This window comes from Pituophis catenifer, unplaced genomic scaffold (assembly GCF_029215685.1).
Source record: "Pituophis catenifer annectens isolate HBS135680 unplaced genomic scaffold, rPitCat1.0.hap2 SCAF_6, whole genome shotgun sequence".
NCBI classification, from domain to species: domain Eukaryota; kingdom Metazoa; phylum Chordata; class Lepidosauria; order Squamata; family Colubridae; genus Pituophis; species Pituophis catenifer.
Window position 1 is genome coordinate 33868296 of NW_027256886.1, and position 7026 is coordinate 33875321.

Genomic DNA, 7026 nt, shown 5'->3' on the forward strand with positions numbered 1-7026 from the left:
ACTCTGCAAATCTGCAGCTACAGCTATCAATGTTCAAGGAATGCCTTGTCCCAGGTCCCAACCAAAGGATCCAGTATGTCTGTATCTCTGACCCAAACAACTGATAGAGTGCAATTTTTCAAGACTTTTACCTTGAGATAGCTATTTTGTCTTGACTGGGATAACCCCCGCTACACAATACAGGACTGCAGCCCCCAAATATGTTATCTTACATCCTAAGAACAATCCGCAAGAAGGTCACAATGCCCTCACTGTTTTTCACCATATTCCTTCAGCAGCAAGTAGGCAGAAAACAGCAGAAATGTTTAATCTGTAAAGCACCTTTATGTCTTTGCGATATAAAAGGTTCAGATAGGACTTAATACCTCCCTAAATTGGTAATGGAGATTCTCAGGCTTCTACTTTTCCTGTTTTTAGTTAGAGATGGATAAACATTGGGGACAAGACCTTGCTTGCACCTCTATCTATGCATACATAGATATACATACCATAGTAAGAATATAAATTCCTCCCTTCAATTGATTTTGATATAATCTAGATTTCAGGGCAAGGTAAGGATATTAACTTCACCTTTCCTCACCATTGACTTAGCACTTCTTAATATTGCAGCTATTATCATTGGAGCCATTGACCACCCTACCAAGGGACAAGAGCCAAAATCTTCTTATTGAAAAGTACAAATATTTGATTCTCTTGCTTCTAAAGTGGAAAGATTCTATGGCTGCAGGGCTTTGCAGAAAGAAATCTATTGAACTTGTTTTTACAAGGCCCAACAATCCTAGAATTCCCTCAATACTGAAGCAAAGGAGAAAAGGAGCTGGGCAGTTTGAATGACGAGTACAAATATTACCAGTGTACAATAAAAAGTGACCAGCGGGAGGCAACTTCCTCCAAGAACACCCACCAAAGTAAAGCTGAAATGGGTCACCAAAGAAAGGAACCTTCACTCAAATGGTTAACAGTTAATAGTACAGATACATATTAACAGAGTTAGAAGGGAGCTTGGAGCTCATCTAGTCCAACCCCCTGCTCACGCAGGAGATCTGTACTAGGGATTCAAACCGCCAAACTGCCGACCTTTCTGGTCAACAAGCTCAGTGTCTTAGCCATCTAGACACCTAGTCAGGTTCTTCAAACACTTCTGAAAATGCTGCACTTCTTTGTTTGGTTACTTTGTAGAAGTTGTGAATGGTCTAAGCAACAGTATTCTGTTTTTGCTTTGGAGTTTTCCTACCAGCTGCTTGGAGTGACAAGGCTGCATGATTGAAGTCAAGCATCAGTTGAAAGGTCTTTGTTCCTGAAGCCAAGTTTAAGGTTTCACAGGCATTACACAAATATTGTATGTCATGTTTTCACATAAACAAACTCTACTAATAAAAATATTGCTGCATTTTCTGTTCTTTCATGGAGAATTCATGTGATTAATACCTGTGAAGAAAAGTTTGCTAAAGCCAGCAGCTCCCTTCTTTGCTTACTTTGACAGAAACAGCAGGACATGTCAATTAATCATTGCTGGTTATCAGTAAGCAAAACAGATAGTAATAAGTAGAAATTGTGAGAAATAGGAATTTCGGTGCTGTGAAAGGGTGCTTATAAATCAGAAATTAAACAAATGAGATTTTATCTGTTAATCTGAAAAGAATATTGAAATACACCAACCTCCAAATGAAAGGCATAACTGTACATAATTTAACTATGATATTCCTACAAATCTACAGCCTAATTTAATGCAAATTCATTCAGAAGCAAGGCCTAATCTAAGAGATTATTCAAATAATGAATATAAATCAATCCTTCTGAAGAAGATTCAGATCTGTCCTTGGCTTTGAACTTTGAATATGAACAAACTATTTGTCTTCTTGAAAATTAGGATTGTATTATTGATATACATATAATAATTGTGTTGGGGAGAGTTAAACACTGAATGTTTCAAGTTAGACATGTAAACTATCTAGATTTTTGAAAACAGAAGGGGGTGAAAGCCCTACTTCTTCTTGAAAAAAAAAAAAGAACCTGGAAATTTGTATTGGACGTTTTGGAATTTATATTATGTTTACGTTCTCACAAACCAAAGCTTGTTTTACTGATTTTTTAAAATAAACATTATTGTATTGAAGTAAACTTCCTTGAACATTCATTTCACATATATATATATATAATCTTTAGGACATTACAGGGCATTTTATTCATTTATTGATCCAAATATTTATAGGTTGCTGCTAAGAGTTAAATAGCCTGTAAAGAATTCTAGGTAAACATAAGATTATGTTTAAAAATGCTAACTCAAACATAACATTTGTTTAAATATGTTTATTCCCATAAAAGCATTGCAGGATTGCAGCTGCCTCCAAAATAAAAAGCCTTTGTTTTGTATAAGCAACATTTAAAAGGTATCAATTACAAAAGAGTGAGACCTGCAAACCCATCTAACTTTATGTTTCATCTTCAACACTGGAAAAACTGAAAGCTGAAAATGGAGCAAAATCTGAATCTGCATAGCTGTATTTGTGTGTGTGTGTCTGTGTGTCTGTGTGTGGGTGATATTTAATACTTACAAAGCAAGAGTTTCCTAAGGATTGATAATAGCATGTTTAAAACTTAGTCTACGGTATAAAAAAGGATTGTAATTCTCTGATGTATTAAAATCTCGAAAAGAATTTTCCCCGAAAATCTTTTAGTAAAAGATTTTCAGCACTCCCTAACATTTCTAACTTTTCTGTCTTAAAAATAGGGGCAACTGATTATCCAAAATTCCTACTGAACAGCCACCTAAACATCTACCATGCTCCATCTGCCGTCTTCCTGAGATGTATTGATAAATAAAAGACTAAAAACTCTCTAACAAAAAGTTCTCAAGATTGAATCTGATACATCTGTTCAGTGACAGAACAGACAATTGATAAAAGAGTTTCTCCTGTGCAACTTTTTGTAGCAGGATCTGCTGTAGAATACTGGAAAAACTTACAAAATGAGAGAAATGGGGGTGGGGGAAGGAAGAGCCTCTTTATATAAATGTACAAATCCATCAAATCCATCACCAAACTAAATGTTCATGCTACTTTGGAAACTATATTGATGGCAGAATCAAAACAAGTCTTCAGTGCTGATTCAGCATACCTCATTACTTTAAATTTATCTTGACATTTGGATGTAAACCCTTCGGTGAACAACCCCCCAAATATGAAGTTTAAATAAGTGATCAGTTTGTGGTTATATGGTCAATCTGCGGGTGAAATAAGAACATTTCACTTTGGAGCCATAATTCTCCATCTGTACCTGACAGATGCCTGCTTTCTCTGGCATTCTGTTTGACATAATTTACATAAAGTAAGATCATGTTTTCTATATTGAAAGTGTCTCCATTGTATTTGGCTTCCATGATATTGCATAAGAATATTCTCAGTTTAATTTTAACATCTAGCCACAGTGCCAAATCTACAAAGGCCCAGTCCAGTGGTGGGTTTCACATTTTTTTGCTACCGGTTCTGTGGGTGTGGCTTGGTGGGCATGGCATGGCTTGGTGGCCATGGCTTGGTGGGCATGGCAGGGAAAGCATACTGTAAATCTCCATTCCATCCCCAATCTAGGGGAAGGATACTGTAAAATCTCCATTCCCTCCCCACTCCAGGAGAAGGATACTGTAAAATCTCCATTTCCTCCTGATCAGCTGGGACTCGAGAGGCAGAGAATAGAGGGGGGTGGGACCAATCAGAATTGTTACTACTGGTTCTCTGAACTACTCAAAATTTCCATTACCGGTTCTCCAGAACTGATCAGAACCTGCTGAAACCCACCTCTGGCCCAGTCCCATCTATAGTAAGAGGCTGTAGAAAGGATTAAAAATTAAAAATGTACTAAATTTATTCTTGTAAATGTTAAGTATAACTAGAGGTGACTATGTTGCATACACTACAGGTAAATAGAATAATTCCTTTTATTGAATTATTATTCCAAACACCCTCTTTGTCATCTTTCTGATATGGATGGCTCCATTCATGACATTTGATGTAGATTTCTGTTTCCTTTTACTCCTACAACAGTTAGTACTTTTTGAACAAAACCTTATCTGAAATTTTTACTTAAAAATTGATTTAAACATTTTCCTTCTTTAAAATATTGTTCCATTCAAATGTGGATTCTTTTAAGGTTGCTAAGGACAGTTGCAACATTTAGAGAAATGCAAAACAGTGCCACGTTAGTCTAAAAGTTTGTGAATCAAGTTGGCAAATATCACGCAAAAATAAAAGTCTTTTTCTTATATTTAGCTCTGTATACTGTAATTTCCTTCTGTGCTTTGGTTATGGAGAAAAATATGGAATTATATTCATGATTTCCCAATATATCCACATGATCAATAGACTGTAAAGGGAAGTATTTCATAATATAGCTTCTTGAATTTAGATTGTCTATGCAGTATAAAAGTCTCATGGTACAATTTCTGGATTGTGTAGTATTGCATATATACTTTATATACTGGTATATATATCCATATATGTTAGCATTGCTAACACACACAAACATTTGTGCTTCTCTTTCCAGATAGGGCTCTCTTTCCTGATAGAGTTCAGTAAATATATACTATCAAACTCCTATTCCATTTTTGAGATGTGTTGGACTATGACTTCCACTGGTCTTAAAGGAATGAAAGAAACTACAGTGCAACACATCTGGAGAGCACCTGTCTGGAGAAGGTTCACTTAAACAGTTTTTTTTTGGGAGAGAGAGATTCCTAGAGAAAAAATTCTAAGACTCAGGAGAACTGGGTTAAACAACAGGACATAACAAAGTATCATTTAAGAGGAACAATCACTCTCTTATAAACAATGGAAACTCCTTAATAAATGAACACATGGCATAGACTTCAATAGTAAACAGCAATGTTAGCAAATGCTGTTGTAGTATTGGGTTTTGTTTCTACCAAATAAGAGGATTAAAGTATTAAATCAACAACCTACAATTCATCACCATTAAAACCATCACTAGTTTTTGTTTTGTTTTAGGTGACACCTTTCTTTAGCTAGTCTATTTAGCTTTCATACCCATGTAATTATTATGTTTCCGATTAATATCTTAAAAGATATTTGCCACATAACCTTCTGCTGCTGTATTTACCTGCTATCTATAACAGGATATATTCACAACAGGGCAAATTTTTTCAGCATCATTGAATGTACTTTTCAGCAAAGAAGGAAAATGGAAGCAACAGTAGTTGAAGAAGTCACAGGGAGACATCAAAGCTGTTAAAAAAATATGGTATTTGAGTGCAGCATATCAAGAGATGGTAGAAGTGGTTTTCTGAAAGGATTGTCTTGAGGATGTTTCTTTACACATCCCATTAATCTTTCAGAGACCTTATTTAATTTCCCTAAATACCAGCACTGTGCTGGCCATGGTTATGGATCAGTTTGTTCCTGGGAACCTCTGAAGCATGTTGGAATGTCTAGGCTCATTTGGGTGCATTCTCTGCAGTTTGCAATATGATCCCTAAAGGCTCTGGGGGCCTAGCAAAAACACAAAAAAATGTGTAAAGGAGATGCTTGCTAAATGGTTAATTTGGTGCAATTTTCTATCACATTATATTTTTAAGTTTGTTTCATTTTTATATGTTAACCATATCGATATACTTAAGAGTCTTGATTTAAACCTAATATATTTGAGGATAAACTCACTGATCTAAAGCTACTGCCTGAGAACCAATTCATACAATCTATTTGGAATTTATTCTTCAAATAAGGTCTTTTGTTCTAACCCATGATAAGCTAGGATCCAAACACACCAAAAATCAATATAGACTATGTTTCACCATAATTAAGGTGACCAGATTTTAACATTGGTAAAGAGGGACACCATTGTGGGCGTGGCTTATTTTGTGGGTGTGGCTTGGAGGTCATGTGACTGGTGGGCATGGCTATGTGTATAGGGACTACTCAGAGGGCTGAAAAAAGTCATTTCTGACAGGTTCTCGCACTTTTGACTGGTCCTCACACTTATGACCATCCTCACATTTATGCCCGTGCAGCATTCTTAACAACCATGTCACTCATTTCACAACTGCTTCTCTTCACCATGGTGATAAGATAGGGCAAAAAACGTAAAATGTGAGGACAGTCGTAAGTTTGAGGACTGGTCAAAAGTGTGAGGACCAGTCAAAAATAACTTTTTCAGCCCTCTGAGTAGTCCATATGCATTACAGCAATAGAGAGGGATGAAGGAAGGGAAATTAGAGTAGGAGTGAGGGTAAGACAGGGAGGAAGAGAGGAGGAGAAGGAGAAAGGAAGAGGAAGTAGGGAGGAGAAAAAGAGGATGGGGGAAGAGAAAGTAAGAAGGAAAGAAAAGAGAGGTGGTAGGTTTGAAGAGAAAGATTGCTGTACAATAAAAAAGATGAAAGGGAAGAAAGCCAACCCCAAGCAAATATAAAGATATTAAGATAAAGAATGAATTGTTAAACTTTAAAGAATAAAGAGAACAAATATAAATAAATACCAATAATTAGAAACACACATACAAACATACAATGTATTTTCTTTGAACAGAATATTTGGCTTGGTCACAAATTTAAACAGTGTTTAGTCATTTCAATTAACTTTACAATTTCTATATTTCCTTTTTGCCATATTTATTCTTCATCTATTTTTTTAAAAAACCAATATTACCCTTCATCCTCATCTCTAATCTTAATCAAATTCAATTTTTCCCTTCTATTCTATATTATACCCCTTCTCATTGTCATCTATTTTTATATCCATCCTCACGTTGGTTAATTATGTAATTATGTAATACAGTTGTTTAATACAAATTCAACATTTTAATATAAATCAATTAGTTATATAACTATCTTTTTGTATATTAATCAATATGAACATGAATATTCCAATTATTTCCATGCAATCCAATTTCTTACAAATCAATTAATTATATTTACCAATAATAATAAACCAAATAATTTCCCACATATATTCCTCCAACCACAACTTAACCATTTCTGCTTTCAACACAATATACAATTATTATTAGTATCTCAATTAT